The following is a 17,605-nucleotide window of genomic DNA, read 5'->3' as shown; positions in this document are numbered from 1 at the left end:
GAAAATCAAGGATATGTCAAATGTATATCAAAGGGCCTTTTCTCCACAAAAGGCAGGTGGACAAATGCCCATAACCTCTGATCTAAATTTAGATATTTGAGTGTGTCTGTGTGCGTATGTGTGCAACAGTTATGCTTAACTTTCTGACACAGTGGTGAACTTAGGTAATCGAAACAGTCTCAAGGATGTATCACACTCAGATCCTTTTTTCACAGGACTTAACTTGAACAACCTAATAAGTTGGTCCCCTTTGAAAATAATCGTTAAGCAATTTTCATTTAAACTGATTTAGTGAAGATGGAGAGACACCAATTTTCTATTAACAAATATTATATTCACATATAAATTTGCTTAGTAATTTGCTTCCAGTGACTGAAGTAAAAAAGGCAAAATGTTTTCCAATTCTTAAGGTTTACATTCCACCTTCCTTTTTTTTTTTTTTTCTGAACCAGGTACTTTTGGGAAGCATCACAGTAAAGTGATTAAAATTTAGGTAATAAGGAAAAGCACTTGTTTCCAGTAAATAGCACTATGCAATCATTTTTTGTTTCAGAACTTTAGCTGCCAAGTTCAGGTGACTGTCTACAAGCTAGCTTCAGAGTTGGCTGGCAAGGGGTAGTTTTTAAATAAATTTCCATTCAGGGCATCTCCACTTTGGTGGGAGCAGGACCAATATTCATTTTGACAAAATTATAAGGAATTGCTTGTGGAAACCTGAGTTTTTTGGCAACATATATTTGATTTATTCCACTGAAGTTTTAGCGCCCCTTACAGATTAGCACCCCTGGTGAGAACCAGCTGGCCCCTAATCCACGTGTCCCTCACTCTGAGTGTATTAGCTATTCAAAGTTGTGCTGGACTTCTTAGCACATGTACAAAAAATAGGAGGTGTAAGGACTGGAAAGGGAAAAACAAAATTGTCGGTATTCTCAGACACTATGATTAGCTATAAGAAAAAAAATCCAAATGAATTTGTAAGAACAAATTCAATTTTAGCTAGGTTGTAGGATTAATGGTGTTTCTATACACCATGAACAAACAAAAATAAAAACTAGCAAGATAAGATGTTTCCATTCAAAAATCAGTAATGTACCTATTAACAAGTTTAACAAAATATATGTAAGGACTTTATGAAGACATTTAGAAAATGTATTGAAAGACATCAAAGAAGATCCACCCAAATAAAGTGGATTATGCATGAGGATATGAATACTCGATATTTGAACATCGAGTGTACATTATCTCCAAGTTAATCTATAAAAGTCATACAAATCTAAACAAAACCCCAACTTCTTTTAATGAGAATTTACTTATTTTAAATTCTTTATGCGATGGTAAAGGGTCAAGAAGTGCCAGTGATTTAAAAGAAAAAGAATAAGAACTTAGCACTAACTCTGAGTCATAAAAATATATTATAAAATTATGGTAATTAAAACTGTGGTATTGCAATAGAAATAGACAAAAAGATAATTGGACCAAATTAAAGAGCTGTGGAAGAGTCCCAAGTACAAAAGGGAACAGAGTTCATGATAGGAAAGGCATTACATATCAGTAAAGGAAAAGATGAAATAATAAATGGTGAGATTGTGCAGCTATTTGTTTGTTATAATATGAAATAAAAATTACACTCCTCTCTCTTACAGTTCTCAAAAACACATTCCAGATGGATAGAAACCTAAATGTGAAGAGTAAAACTTTAAAACATTTAGAAGAAAATGTACAGACTTGGCTTATGACTTCAGGTTAGAGGATAACTTTTGAAAAATGCACAAGAAGCACAAATCATAAAGAAGATCACTGATAAATTTGATGACGTTATAATAAAAGTTTCTTTTATGACAAAAAACCCACACAGACTAAAAAAAGGTATCTGTAGTGCATACAACCAATGGATGATTAATGTTCAGAATAAGTTAATAAATAAATGCCTATAAATTATAAGGAAAAGGCAACCAGCTGGAAAGAAAAATCAGCAATGGATGTGAACATTCAATTCATAGGAGAAAAAAATTCATGGGCCCAACAAACACTTGGAAGGTCCTCAACTTCAGGATTCATCCGGCATGGTGGGAAGTGTGGGTTCCATGCTTCCTGTCTTATTTGGAAAGTGGAGAAAGCTAAAAATACATTTCTAGACTCTCTAGCTCTGAGGATTCCAGACGGAAGTTAAGTCCTGTCTGTTAGGTGTACACAGGGGAGATTCACAAGGCAGAGATAAGAGGGGGCCTTTTTCCCTGTCCCTTTCGACAGTTTTGGCAGGCACGCAGAGTGGAAGGAAATGTCTGCACCAGGCTACCAGTGTCCATTCTCTAGCTGCCTGGGTTGTGAGTATTTGCAGCCCATGCAGCAGTAGAAGGGACATTCTAGTCACTGATTGGCAGCAATGGAGTGTGTGATTTCAACTCACGATTTCCAGAAGTAACCTCAGACAAGCCTAAAGGCTACTTCCCCAACTCTTCCAATAAATTTTGTAAGTTCCCAAATTCTCTATTAATCTCTTCATTCTCAGTACATGTAGAAGGTTTTTTTATTTTTCCTGCACCAAACGTTGATTGATACGACAGATAAGTGTTCATTAAAGGTATACCCATTTATTTTTGTGTATGATGTTGGGTGTGTGCATAAAGACATAGACATAGAGAACTGACTTGAGAACAGGGGGTGGGTGAGGGAGGGGGACGCTGGGACGAAGTGAGAGTAGCATTGACATATATACACCACCAAATGTAAAATATTTAGCTAATGGGAAGCAGCAGCATAGCACAGGGAGATCAGCTCGGTGATTTGCTATGACCTAGAGGGGTGGGATAGGGAGGGTGGGAGGGAGACTCAAGAGGAAGGGTATATGGGGATATCTGTATGCATATGGCTGATTCACTTTGTTGTACAACAGAAACTATTATACTCCAATAAAGCAATTATTGTGAAGCAATTATACTCCAATAAAGATCTATTTAAAAAAAGAGTTATACCCATTTCACAGCCCTCCTAAAGACAATAATTTTACAGTCTGATTATAACCAAACATTGCTAAGGAGAGCTGGAAGTAGGGGTGAATGAGAAAGCTATCATTTGTAATTTTTAAAATCAAAAGGATAGAGAACAGGCAATATAGTTTAGTGACTAAGGGCAAAGGTTTCAGATCCAGGTAAATAATAGTTCAAATCATGGCTCTTCTACACACGTTGGCAAGTCTTTTTCTAAACTCCAGTGTCCTCAGCTCTAACATGTAGAAAATAATATCTCCCCGCAGTGTGAGAATTAAATGAAATAATGAATTATTATTTACAGAGTCTGAATCTGCATAAATGGTAGACATTATCATATTATATTTCTACTAAATGAAACTGGAAAAAAATACAATATAAATGGAAAAAAGAAGAAATTCTAGAAAATAACAAACCTTAGGATATAATAGAGTTTAGGAGGAAATAAAAAATGCCTACCTCCTGGACTTTTCAGACTGGGGCTAAAGAATGAGATTCCCCATCCTTTTAATACATAGGTTGATTATGATATACTTCCCCACTGATATATTTGTTATAATCATCACCCCCAAACTGTACCCCTCAGTTTATATCGCTGCAGGCTTATTGTCTCAATGTCACACTGTGGCCATTGCTTCTGACCTTCATGGCATGGGTGCTCTGCTGGGCACCAGTCTCCTCCGTATCTAATGGCGCCACTCTGGCCATGGAGAAGGAACACTGATCTTTCAACTTGCCGTAATATAACTCAGACAACAGGGAGAAAGTAAACAAGACTTGCTGAAGGCTTGAGAAAAGAGACACACCAAATAGCTTATATCACTTTATGCTGTCTCGTCTTAGGACTCCCATAGTCTAAGCAAAATTCACTACCATTACCACCGGCTGATCTTTAAATGGCAGAGTTACCACCATCCTCCCATCAGGAGGTTATCCCCACACAACAAAGTGCAGGCCCCCCCAGATTCTCTTTTGGTCCCAGAAAATGGAAGTTCACCTCAGTTTTTGCTCCAGATGATCATGGAAATTTTTCATTTATTTCAGGGCAAATCCTGTACCTCAATATATTTTTTTTACCCCAGATCTGTTAAAAATGAATTACAATGTTTTACTCTGTTAGGTTTTCTGATATTGAACTTCCTTTGCATTCCAGGGATGACCAAATTTGGTTATGATGCATTGTTATTGGGATGGACTGCTGTATTAATTTAACATACATAATTTTGTATCTACCTCCATAATGAAATTATCCACCAGTTGATTTTTCTGTGAAGTTTTTGCCCGGTTTTGTATTAAAAATTACCAACCTCAAAAAGTTAGTTGCATGGGCTTCCCTGGTGGCGCAGTGGTTGAGAGTCTGCCTGCCGACGCAGGGGAAATAGGTTCGTGCTCCGGTCCGGGAAGATCCTACATGCCGCAGAGCGGCTGGGCTCGTGAGCCATGGCCCCTGAGCCTGCGCATCCGAAGCCTGTGCTCCGCAACGGGAGAGGCCACAACAGTGAGAGGCCCGCGTACCGCAAAAAAAACCCCAAAAGTTAGTTGCATAATTACCATCATATTTCATATTGTAAATCAAATTATGAAAGATAGGAATATGATCTGTTCCTTGATGGTTTAGTAGATCTCTCCTATAAAATCATCTTTGCCTGCTGTCTTTTGAAGAAGGATATCTTTACCACCATTTTAGTTTCTCTTACTGTAATTGGTCCATTCAAAACATTTTTCATTAATTTATAGCTCTCTAATTTTTTTCGTTTTCATTTTATCTAGACTTCCAAATTTTTATTAAGTAAATTTATTTACAATTGTCGCTTATGGATTTTAATATCTCTACTCCTCTGTAGTTATTTCCTCTTTCTTATTCCTGTTATTTTTACTTTGTCTCAATTAATTTTCCAGGGTCTTATCTAATTTGTTAGGCTTTTAAAGAATGATCTTTTGGATTTGTTGATTATTACCATTGGTTGTAGTATTCTATTTCATTATTTCTATTTTATATTTACTTCCTTCCATTTTATTTGGATTTATTTTACTTTCCTTCTGACAGTTTCTTGAGCTGAACACTTATTTATTTTTATTCTTTCTAATTTATTAAGAAGTTTGATATATGGTGTTTTCATGGTCATTTAGTTGTAAGTGTTTATCATTTCTATTTAGGTTTTCTTTTTAATCCTGAAGTGGTTTATAAATGTGCTTTTTAGTTCCCAAATAGGGAGGCCTTGTGGTTAGTTAATGAGTTTTCTACAAAACACATGAAGTTTTACATGTTTCTTTTTACCCCAATAATAATATGCCTTTCATTACATGGTTTGTTATTATAATTTGGTCATATAATATTCCATAATGCCATTGTTTCATAATTTATATAATCATCCTCTTAGCACTAGACTTTAGCTTGCTTTTAATTTGTTGTTGTTAAAGTTAATGCTTTAATAACTTCAGATAAATTTTTTCTCTTCTGGAGAGAAAGGGAAAATCTGGGAATATAGGTCTTTAGTAGGGAAAAGATTTAGGACAGTATCCTAATACAGGATTAAATGTGGGGTGGAATGCTGTCAGCACCACTAAAGGAATTATTTTCTCTCTCAAATAAGAGGAAATTAAGGGACTTAAGGAAGGATGAGCACCATTAAATTTAGTAAGTCATAATGATGATTAAAGCCATGAAGACAAATCAAGATAATCTTTTGAATACAACACAGCAAGTTATACAAATTCATAGGATTCATGCGTATAAAAATGCCTTCCTTCTCCCTCTTGGATTTTGAACACGATGTGAGTGACCAGTTGCTTCTGCTTTCAAGATTTCAGCATTGAAGGCTATTTTTCCCAAGCATTTCATAGCCCATAAAAGAGTCAGGGCAGTGAGGCACGGATCTCACCACCTTTGAAGACCCCTTCAACGCTTGCCATTCCCTGAGGCTGAGTGTTCATGATGCCTCCTGCTCAAGGCATTTCCACGTCTTCCAACTTCCCCTCCTTGAGGGTTCTCTTCTTAAATTTTAATTAATTTGGAGTTATTTTGTTTGTTTTTGTTTGTTTGTTTTTTTAACATTCAGACCTTTACAACAAAACCATGTAGATCTCTTCTTTGGAAGAAAAGATGCTTTCTTCTTCCTCAACAGTCCATAGTACCCAAAAAATCAAAATGCATTTAGCTTTGGTTTACCCTTCATAACTCCTTGTGATAGACCCATCAAGAAGCCTCTCCAGTGTCACCTTTCAGAGTGTCTTAGTGAAAATGTAAAGACAGGCTAAGTCCTTGAAGTCAAACTAGGGATATTTTGTTAATGTTTGCCTGAAAGGAATCTCTTACCTCCCTCTGTTTTGTGTGACTTTGCCCAGCTCTGACCTGGAGCTCTGCCCAATGTCTACAGTCATATATGGCAGAGACTGTGGAGTTTAAATAATGTTTCCCTTCATAAGGGAACTGAGAAAACACCATCATTTGGACAGTTCGAATGTGCTGTTAGTGAAGGTAATATTAGCATTATCCTGGGAGGAAATTTGAAACTTGGTGGTCTCCTGAGTCACTCAAAGTTTTAGCAGATTCAACATTAAAAGGGATTTGGAGACTATTAAGGGAGCACAGAAGTTTTGCTGTTCTCAAGGCTTCCCTGTTTTTGGTGACTTTCTCTGCCTCCATGACCATGCCTCCTTCCTGATGTCTATAAAGAAGATGTAAAAACAATTTTAAAAGAGAAGTATCTAATGAAAAAGGAATAAACTCAGTAAAATAAATAAATAAAGATGATTAAACAAAGTGGACCCCCCCAAGATAAAAGAAAGGTAACTTGTGGCATAAAAGTAAAATAATTAGAAAAGTAGTTATTTTTAAAAGTTGAGGAATAAAACAAACTGAAAGAAAATAGCAAAAGTGTAAAAACATAAAATACTCTTCCAGAGCAAAGTCAAACTATAAAATCTTGCAACAAGATTTAAATGGATACACATTAACAATAATCCAAAATTGAAATAATAATAAAAGAAAAATGAAATTACCAACTAAAAGATGGGGAATAAACAAATAAATTGAGGAGTACAGTATTTTAAAAAGCAAAAGTTTGTTTTCAGCCCTCAGAGGCCCTTTCAATAATTCCTCCTTGTTCTCCAACCCGAGTCATAATGTTTCCCCTTGATTGACAATGCCGTGATGGGGAAAAACCACTGTGCTCGCTCTTACCACTACGTGTACCTTCCTTCCTTTCCAGGGTTCTTGCCAGGCCCAGATGCACAAGGAGTTTGTCACATTGACTCTCCAGTTGGCACAGACATGTCTGGGAAAACAAAGTTTCTCTTCAAATTGGGCATCCCAACATGGCCACCATGTTTGTCATCTCCCTGGACTCCCCACCAGCCTTGGGATTCCATGCAAAAGTAAAGAGGATGGGAGCAGAAAAAACAACTCCTTCCTAAGGTGCCCCTCGGGAGACAAACCAGAGTGTCACTTCCAAGTAGAATTTGCTACCGCGGATGCTTTTGTGCCCCCATCTTCTTTACCATCTTGAGTTTATAGGAATGTAGTGAGTTTTGAGGAGTGAATGTTTGCAAAGGAGCCCTGAGCAATGACTTAGTGTCGGAAGCTAATCTCAAACCCTAAAAAACTGTCCCCTGGAGTTGACTGCTGCCCTGAATTAGTCCTGAGACATCACCACAGCCTCGGTCACACTCCAATGAAGGCTCCTGAATTAGCTAATATCCATTAACACCTTAACCTCTAAAGGTACACTAGGAAACCCAAAATCTAAATAAATAATACAAATAAAGCCTCAGAACAAATTCTGCCAAGCTACCTCTCCCTGCTCCCCACCCAACTGCTGTGCCCAGACACCTCTTACACAGAAATTCTGGAGCCACCACGTGCTCTGGTAAAGCAGTGGCACTAACCATGGTGGCAATGGCATGGCCACGTCAGGGGACCTCAGAACAATACCTTGTTTCTGTGGCCTTGTTTCTCTTGATAACAGGAACCAGCTATGGCAAGAATGAAAATATGCACATGTACTGTTGATAGTTGAGAAAATGAAGAATAGCCATGTGAATTTGTTCATGAGTATACATGAGACATCTTCCTAGGACCCCAAAAATAAATGGGGAAGATACAGAGCAGGGCCTTAAAGAACTGTAGTGTTCGGAGGGTGATAAGAAAGAGACAAGGAAATTCTCCCATCTATCTCATTTTTACTCGAAGTGGGCTGTGGCTAGAGGGAAATGTGCAAAGACATAAAGAAAGTAACTTAAAATGACAGTAGCCTGAAGTCTACGACCAAGACGCAGTCTGACATAAATTGCACAGCCTACATTAATTTCTCAGCCCTCAATTCTCTAACTGCCCTGAAGATTTTATTCCTTGGGAATCACTCTCTGCCATGATATAATATCATCTTTTCCCTACCAGTTTGCAAAAAAACCCCAAAAAGGAATGTCATACTTACGGATTACTTGGAGAGGGTCCAAAAGATCATAACAAAAATGATCAGGGCTATTAAAATGAGCAATTAGAAAATGTTAAGAGAAGCAGAATGATGTGTCTTTGAGAAAAGATAAAAACTTCATAAAAAGTTCAGGTATTTCCTTTTTAGTCCTGAATGAGAGTTTTTGATAAGGTAAAAGGGGTAGAGAGAGGGGAAGTGAAAGAATGTTAATGCGGTCGGGGGTGTGCCTTGAAAGATGGTTCTCTCAGCAAACAGTGAAAAAATAATCAAAGCACCATCAGGAAAAAAAATGTATATGTGCTGACATTCCCTTTAAAAAAATTAAAAATCTACGTTAAATTCAAACTCAAAATTTAGAAAGCAGTTTAGATAATATTTGAAATTTGGGGAGATGGTTATACTGTTACTAGAGACATAGTAATTAAGGGCATGAGTTATCTCTGTCTTTTTGGACCTGGGAGTGGTGCTCTAGACGAAGATCTAGAACAAGTGCAAAAAGGCAATCCCTGGGACAAAACAGGGAAGACCTATATTACTAAACTTATTGCAGAGAAAATCATTTGATACATGTAGAAAAATATATGAATATAATGTCTGGAAAATAATCCTGAGCTGACATAAAGTTCTGAAACCTGGGGCTTAGCAAGCCTGTCTAACTTCTTTTTAATATGAAAGAGAAAGAATTGGTCATGGAATGTTCTTCCTTAGGCAATTATATATTTCACATGACTGTTAGGCAGCTGTCAGGGTCAGTAATGACACTATGAAAATGGAAATCTTAAAAAAGAAAAGATACTGTTTATATTGATAAAAAAAATTCTACTAACCGAGTGAAAGAAGCACAATAATGAGAAAATATATGAGTAGTGAAGCAAATACACAGTTCTTTATTATCCTTGAATTTTCCCAAGAAAATTCTGCTGAAAAGAAAGCAAATCTGAATTTGTGGTAGAAGAGGAGAGAACAATCTCAGATTTGAGTCAAAAGGAGATGACACTGACCCTCCTGATTCTTTCTAACAATGAATGTGAGGTCACAAATAAAGATTTACAGCAACACCTCATCTTTTCATATCATCTTACGTACGCACTAGGCAGGAAGTAACATCAAATGACAGGTTTGGAAGAGATGGTCTGAATCAAGCCCGAGATGTCCCCAGACAGGTGAGTTTCTGCACTGGACAAGTGTGTCCATTCCAGTCTTAAAGATCACTGTTGTTACAGTTCCAGAATCTCAGTTGTGCATTCCTACTTTAAGAGTTCTTCCTTTAGTCTAACTGAAGTGTTTACATATACAAATCAACCACATTTTCCCAATTACATAAGGCTGGTCTTTGCTCTTTCATTTTCTCTCTCCCGGGTGACATAGTGCCAATTCCTATAACCTTTCTCCAGAGTCCCTTTAACCTTTCTTTGATTGTTCTTGTCTAGACCACTTCAACCTTCATAGGCTCTCATGGTTTGGAAACTTAGGCTTTTACAAAATCGTGACACTAGACTATGAAAAAGCTCAGGACAATATTAATAAGGCAAGTAGCTTCCCACAATTATACATGTGAGTTTTGTTTATTCAAGAGTGTTACCTTGCTGGTCAAATTGAACTAGCTTCACATGGGCTGGATAACATTCGTGATGGTTGGTTAATAGATCACATTACCTGGGGAAGAGGATCCCCCTTAGAAAATAAAAATTCACATTAGCTCAAAGGAGGTAATGCTGCAAATAAATAGAAAGGAGTTCATGAGATACTTTCTACATTCATACACAGAAACCGAGCACCAAATTAAACCCACAACTAAGTCTAATAATAAAAGTGGAAGAAGAAGCAAAATGAATGAATGTTCTTTCTTTCCTCTGTGGTTTTTGTATTCTTTGCTTCACACTCAAGATCTCTCTCTCCTCAGAGCCTACCGCTGAAGCACCATCAAAGGAAGTGGTCACATTTAGTTCAGACACCCACCCGGGCCGCGCTCTTCTCCCTTACCTATGCCACCTGAGGCGGAATGGCAAATAGGCAGCAGACAGCTGCCTACTTCAAGGTGGAAAGTAACGCATGTGCTATAGACGCATTCATTCATGTTATGGTATAGTAAAATTCTAGAGCAACCAAAGATTGAGCTTTAATTTTGTATCAGGTGTTATCTAGCTACAATCTCTTTTCTCACCCTGGGCTTCAGTCTATGCCCTCCGCTTGGCCAATGTCAATCTGTCTCCTGCCCTTATCCAATGCTTGACCTTGTCAGCCTATGATCCCCACCTCTGGCGCACTGTCCTCCCCGTAGATGGCCAAATTCCTCATCTGATTTCTTTACATAAAGACCTCTTCAGGCTCCACCTCCCTGATAAGACTTTTCCTCATTAACTAAAAATGAAGCTTCCTCTCAATGGATGACATAGAGTGACTTTTTATATCCTAATCTATTGTACATTACAGCTCAATTTTTTTCTTTCTATTTGCTTGATGCTTTAATTTCAGTACATGATCTTACAGTGTTATCAGTTGTCTCAGCCTATTGTCATCTGTTCTCAATTGTAAACTTTAAAGAGTAGCAGGGAGCGTGTCTGTGCCCTGCTCTGTATGGTGTCTGGCACAGCAATACGCAGAGGTCAGTGTGGACTGGATGTTCATTAATGGCAGTGCCAGAAGGTTCTGCCCTCCCAGTTCCCTCTTTTATTGAACTGTCCACTAGTGAAACAGCATTTTGGAAAGTGCTTTTGTTAGAGTCTAATCAGAATGCCACAGGACTGTTTCACTCTTTGTGTCATGCCCTACTGTGGCCCTGGCATTTGAGTATGGGGCAAAGGAGAAAGAACAACAATGTTTCACATAGACAATGATAGGGAAAGTTTAGGAAGTAGTGTTTTATTGGTGTGGTGTTGTGATTTCTATTTGACTTGCACCTAACTCTCTTCTGTAAAGGGTCTTTCTTTCTTTTTCTTTCTTTCTCTCTCTCTCTTTCTTTCTTTCTTTCTTTCTTTCTTTTCTTTCTCTTTCTAGACTTGCTCAGCTTTCAACAATTACAATGGAGAAGATTTTATGTCACCAAAGACATAATTACATGGTGAATGTACGCAATAACAGTTTGGCTTCTAGAGAAAAGGTATTTTGCATCGTTATTTCAAAACCTTTCCTCATCTTACCTTGAAAGAGGAGCTCTTTCAAAGAAACACTTGGCTTTTTCTTGTCTATCTGTTTAGCCATCTCTCCTTGGTATATGCATACGTGAGTGAACAGAAACAACCCTTTTTGTTTCTCTTGAAGATATCTAAGTAAAGTTTCAAGTAGCCAATTAGCTTTTTGACCTAAGCTTTGTTGGCTGCAGAAAGCCTGAATCCCAGGAACATTTGGTTCTCAAGGCATTTGGATCTCATAAGAAAGCCTCGGTGCCAGCACCAATCAGAATGGCTGCCAGCTGTTATTCTTCTTCACAACTGGCGGCCATTTCCACACTGTTACCGAGCCGTGATCAATCTCTGCACCTGTCTATCAGTGGATGTTCATAGAGAGAACTGTGTGGGCTGCACCTGCAGATACCACATGTAACCAAAAGGGAGAGGGGAGGAGGGAGAGTATAACCCCCTACATGCGTAAAGTAAGAAAGGCTACAAGGAGAGGAAAAAACACAGGAGAAAAAGCAACAGCGAGGTATAAGTCAGAGGGAAAGAGGAAAAGAATGCTCTGTAATGGGGTGTTTATGGTGGGAATGCAGTTTCCACCCCATCCATGAGCTTAGTCATTAATTTAACCCTTACACAGGTTATCTCAATGTTTATTATTGTCTTTGCAATAATACTTCAAGTTCTTATCGAGACAGAGAATCTTGTTATATTTCTATGTCCTATATCCTATGTTATTAGAATCCTTCTGTGCCTATAGTGACATGTTTGTCATCGCTCCTTGGTGTATGCACATGTGAGTTAACACAAACGACTTGGCATGTTGATTGTTTTCTATGTGTCTGGTTTAAGGAGAGTTTTTGTTTGTTTGTTTTGTAAGTTTGTTATCAACTTTTTTCCTACAAACCAGGAAACTGAGTAATCATTTTGGTAATTAATAGAAGATTTTGAAATATGTCTTTATGCAGGAGACCATAAAGTGGTGATTATATACACCTGTATTTTATGTTTGTGAAAGTTGTAATTCTTTCTTGAGACCTGAAACATGAAATTCTAAGTGATATATTAAGACAATTTAAAAGAATTGCTTTTTCTTTTCATCTTTGCAGAAGCATATATTTATGTCTCATACGTCTAGTGCAAGCTGCAATGTATGATTCCTGAAGCCCTTTAATTTTGTGTTGAAAGCTGAGTTCACACTGCATGGAATTTCTGTTGAATTGCCCTGCAATGAACTTAGCCCCTCAGTACTTCTCTCTGAGTGAGTTTAGAATGCTTTACATAGTCAATCAATAAAGTTAACAATTTAATGTGCCTGATCTTATTTCATGATGCTGTTTTATAAGTATTCTTTTCAGCTTCTGCGTTCAGTAAAATTCCCTTGAATAAATGGATTCGTGTTAGTTTAAAAATGAAAGAGGAAAAAGCACTTGCTAAAATCTTAAACCTAGCAAGATGTTTGACATTTTTGAAAGAACAGTCTAAAAGAAAGAGTGAAAACACAGAAATATTTCAAACCTAATAAAACATTTAAAAAAATGCTCCACATCTGTCCAGGGATCTCAACCCTCTCTCAATACCAGTTAAGTCAGCTCAAGCAATAGACATTTTGGAAAGAAAAAGTATATATGTAGGGAAAATTATATCTATGTCTGTCTATCCATCTATATTTCTTGAGATCATGATTATATAGATCTCTAAAGGGAAGAGTACAGAAAAAATGTTCTGGAACTCTAGTAAATAGAATACCCAGATTGTATGCAGTTAAATTATTTGATTTAATTCACAATATCTGTAGACTATCCTATACAAATCCAAGCTCAGATATAAATATTATTCTCGAGTAATCCTGAGTTCTTCATTTGATAAAACTTGGTCCAAAATGAGGTAAGTTTAAAAATTTTCAAAGTTCAGCTATGATTTTCTTCTGCAATAACATTTGCTTTTATCAAGTCTACCAGAGCCTAATGAGAATGGAGGCAGAATTTTCCTTAATAAAGTCTCACCACTTCCAGAATATTCTGATTTTTTTTAATGAGGAAGAAACCAGGACTTCTGAGAATCCAAAATAAAGAAAATGAATAAAACACTATTGAGAATTTCAAGAATCTGAGGGTTTAAGTTGAAGATAGGGTCATCATCTTTTTTTTTTAGAATATTCCTTAGGCTGTATGGAACACAACTGGAGGGAAAGCAAAAGGTATTCTTAACTGAATATCATTTTAAGAGATAGATATCCAATACTACTGTTTTAGAATTCAATCTTTTTATCTGGGTAGGAACAAAGGCGAACCATCTCTTAAGAATCCCACAATTTATTTGCTGTCGATTAAATGCTCTAAGCCTTAGTCCTGAAATAATACTGTTCCACCAGGGAATAAGGAAAGAGTGTAGAGGAGGCCTCTGGGCACTTTACGGAAGTGAAGGTGGTCTTCAGCACCCTCCATCACTTTCTGTGTGCACACTTCCCTGTTAGCCCTATTGGAGTAGCAGTACTATCAGAGGACTCTTCCTGGGCCGTCTAGTGATCAAGATTTTGCTCTTACCTTCCTCAAGGAGAGCGTCCCCCTTTGAAAGTTACCCACTTCATGTCTAAGTCCCTTAGAGTTTTACTGGAAAACAAAACTAAACTGATAAATTAACTGGATTTAAAATGTGAGTGGCTGGAAATGATTTTATCTGATGTTCTTCCCAGATAACCTGTCCATTACAATAAGAGGATAAGTAGCATGGAAATTTTAGGCATGACAGCAAAACAAGTGAGGGGGTATAGGTGGGGCAAGAGTTTCAGGGGCTATAAAATCAGAATAAAGAAGACCACCTTTACAAGGAGTCAGAGTTTTTGCACAGATGCTGGGCCTTGAGGACGAGCAAGAATGCGAGTCTTCACCTCTTCCAGCCTATTGCTTTTGCTGTAATTCTAAGTCCTTATACAACAGCAAGAGCCCAGTTGACTCACCAGCTATCTTTTCCCCCTTAGAGTTTAGGGGAGGAAGGTCCTCCAGGACTAACTTAATGTAAAACATGATGGGCAACATCTTACTCGCAAGTTCTTGACCTCCCCCTGGCTTTAATTCCAATCCTGTATCATGAGTCTCTGCCTCCCTGCTTTGCCCTCTGAATACTTCAGCTTCACTTTCCTCCACTGAACTGCCTGGCTGGCAGTTGTCCCCAGAGGTTTGCTAAAAAGTGAAGGATGAACGAGCAGAAGATTTATTTTTAGACTTTTGCACACCTTTAATGAGGAAAAGGGAGTTTTGTACCGCACCACAGGTCCACATCCTGGCAGCACGGAAGCGTACCTCCATATGGCATTGAATCCCTGTTGCAAGGAGGATTCTAGAAAAGAAGATAAGGAATAGAAGAGACAGTCACTTTTATTGTAATGTTGCCCATCATTATTTTCTTGCTGGAGTTTAGAAGTGACATGCAGAGAGAAAGTCACAAAGTACAATTTCATGAAGACAACAGAACTGCTTTGAAGCCAAGTCAGCTTCTGTAATGACAGCAACATATCTGCATTTCAGTGTCAATGAAATGTGATATTAGCAAGTAGCCTTTAATTAAAAAATAAGTTCGTTTGGTAAGTAAGAAGTTAATTCTCACTCTAGAAACTGCAAAGAAGAGAGGGCCTAATTAAATTAGTCATTCATTTCACTAAATCTCAATAGAACATCTACTCTGCGCAATAAATACAGACATACCTCAAAGATATTGTGGGTTCTGTTTCAGACTCATGACAATAAAGCGCGTCACACATTTTTTTTGGTTTCCCAGTGCATACATAAGTTACATATACACTATACTGTAGTCTATTAATTGTGCAATAGCATTATGTCTTAGAAAACAATGTACATACACCTTAAATAAAAAACACTTTACTACGGGCTTCCCTGGTGGCGCATTTGTTGAGACTCTGCCTGCCGATGCGGGGGACACGGGTTCGTGCCCCGGTCCAGGAAGATCCCACGTGCCACGGAGCGGCTGGGCCTGTGAGCCATGGCTGCTGAGCCTGCGCGTCCGGAGCCTGTGCTCCGCAACGGGAGAGGACACAACAGTAAGAGGCCTGCATACCACAAAAAACAAAAAAACAAAAAAACTTTACTACTAAAAAATGTTGCCCATCATCTGAGCCTTCAGTGAGTCACAGTAGTAACATCAAAGATAATTGACCACAGATCACCATAACAAATACAATAAAAATGAAAAAGTTGAAATACTGAGAGAATTACCACAATGCGACATAAAGACATGAAGTGAGCAAAAGCTTTAGTAAAAATTGCACCGGTAGACTTGCTCAACTCGGGGGTGCCACAAACCTTCAATTTGTAAAATACACAGTATCTGTGAGGCACGATAAAGCAAAGCACAGTAAAACGAGGTATGCCTGTATAATACGTGAGTATTTATGATGAGTTTTAGATACACTAACTCATTTAATTCCCAAGATAACCCTCTGAAAAATCAACATGAGATCCGGAGAAATGAGGTAACTTGCTAGTACTCATAGCTATTGGGGGTATACAGATGTATATATAGGACATGTTTCTTGCCTTCAAGTATTTTCATTTCAGAAAAATCTCATTTAAAAATTATGATCATTGGAGAAGCTGTGCGAGGGCCGCCCTGGAGACATCGGCTGCGCTCATCTCTTCGCGCTGCTGGGCTCGCGGCAGGGGGTCCGGCCCCTCGGCCGCCCCCGTGCCTGTGACGGGCCGCTTCCCGATCCGCCACACCCCGCAGTACCTGCGCCAGGGGGACGTGGTGTTCAAGGACTCGGTGAAGGTCATGACGGTGAACTACACCACGCACGGGGAACTGGGCGAAGGCGCCAGGAAATTCGTGGTTTTCAACATCCCTCAGATCCAGTACAAGGATCCCTGGGTGCAGATCATGATGTTTAAGAACATGATGCTGACACCCCTCCTGCGGTTCTACTTAGATTCTGGGGAGCAAGTCCTCGTGGACGTGGAGGCCAAGAGCAATAAGCAGATCGTGGAGCACATCAAAAAGATCCTGGGGATGAATGAGGAAACCCTCAGGAAAGAGGAACAGGAGAAAACTCAGCTTTTAAGAATCCCACAATTTATGTGCTGTCGATTAAATGCTCTAAGCCTTAGTCCTGAAATAATACTGTTCCACCAGGGAGTAAGGAAAGAGAGTAGAGGAAGCCTCTGGACACTTTACAGAAGTGAAGGTGGTCTTCAGCACCCTCCATCACTTTCTGTGTGCACACTTCCCTGTTAGCCCTATTGGAGTAGCAGTACTATCAGAGGACTCTTCCTGGGCAGCCTAGTGATCAAGATTTTGCTCTTACCTTCCTCAAGGAGAGCGTCCCCCTTTGAAAGTTGCCCACTTCATGTCTAAATCCCTTAGAGCACCCAGCCCACTCTGGCCCCTGACAGTGGGAGTGCATCTGTGAGATGCAGGGGCAGGTGCCCTGCCCGGGCCTCGTGCCGGTGCCCAAGGAGATGACAGGGAAGTACAAACCCTCTCTGAAAGCCAGTGCCCGAGACTGAGGCCCGAGAAAAGCCCCTGGTCCTATTCCCTGAGAGACTGAAAATCTCTTTGCCATAAAAGGGTCCCCTTTACACACCTGTGTAAAAGCACATGGGGGGGAAGGGAGGAGTTGGGCTACAGCCAAGCTGCCTAGTGAACACCCTGCACCATCAGGGCAACAAATGCTTCAGAATCACACAAAAAAAGAAAAACTTATGATCATTGAAGATGGGTTAGGCACTTCCTATCCTCCTGTCCTCACCTCCTGGCAGAGTACTTGGAAACGAATATATATTCAGAAAAACTGGGGGTAAGAGTAAAGTAATTAATATAGTAACTCATCATGAGAGGCGTTGCAGGCATCTGAGAAAGGCATTTGACTTGGTAAACAGTCTCTGTGTGGGGAGTCAATGAAGATGACTAGGACTCTGCAGTTTAATATATCTATTACCTTCAGATTGTTTATTAAGATCCATTTGTAAAAATCGTATATTTAAAGTAAATGAGACTAATTTCAAATGCTTTTTATGGCATTGTTTTTTAAAAGCATCATCTGGTTACTCTGACT

General features: G+C 38.8%; 1 pseudogene across 1 annotated transcript; it reads left to right on the top strand.

Moving 5' to 3' along the window:
• Positions 1-16,080: 16,080 nt before the first annotated feature.
• LOC309811971 (small ribosomal subunit protein mS25-like) lies at positions 16,081-17,057 on the top strand (annotated as a pseudogene). Its single transcript has 2 exons — positions 16,081-16,628; positions 16,924-17,057. The product of its transcript is annotated as a small ribosomal subunit protein mS25-like (transcript).
• Positions 17,058-17,605: the final 548 nt, after the last annotated feature.

This window comes from Mesoplodon mirus (genome assembly GCF_964341445.2).
Source record: "Mesoplodon mirus genome assembly, chromosome: 11".
Lineage (NCBI taxonomy): Eukaryota > Metazoa > Chordata > Mammalia > Artiodactyla > Ziphiidae > Mesoplodon > Mesoplodon mirus.
Note: the sequence above shows the minus strand (reverse complement) of the source record. Positions and strands in the feature narration are given on the sequence as shown.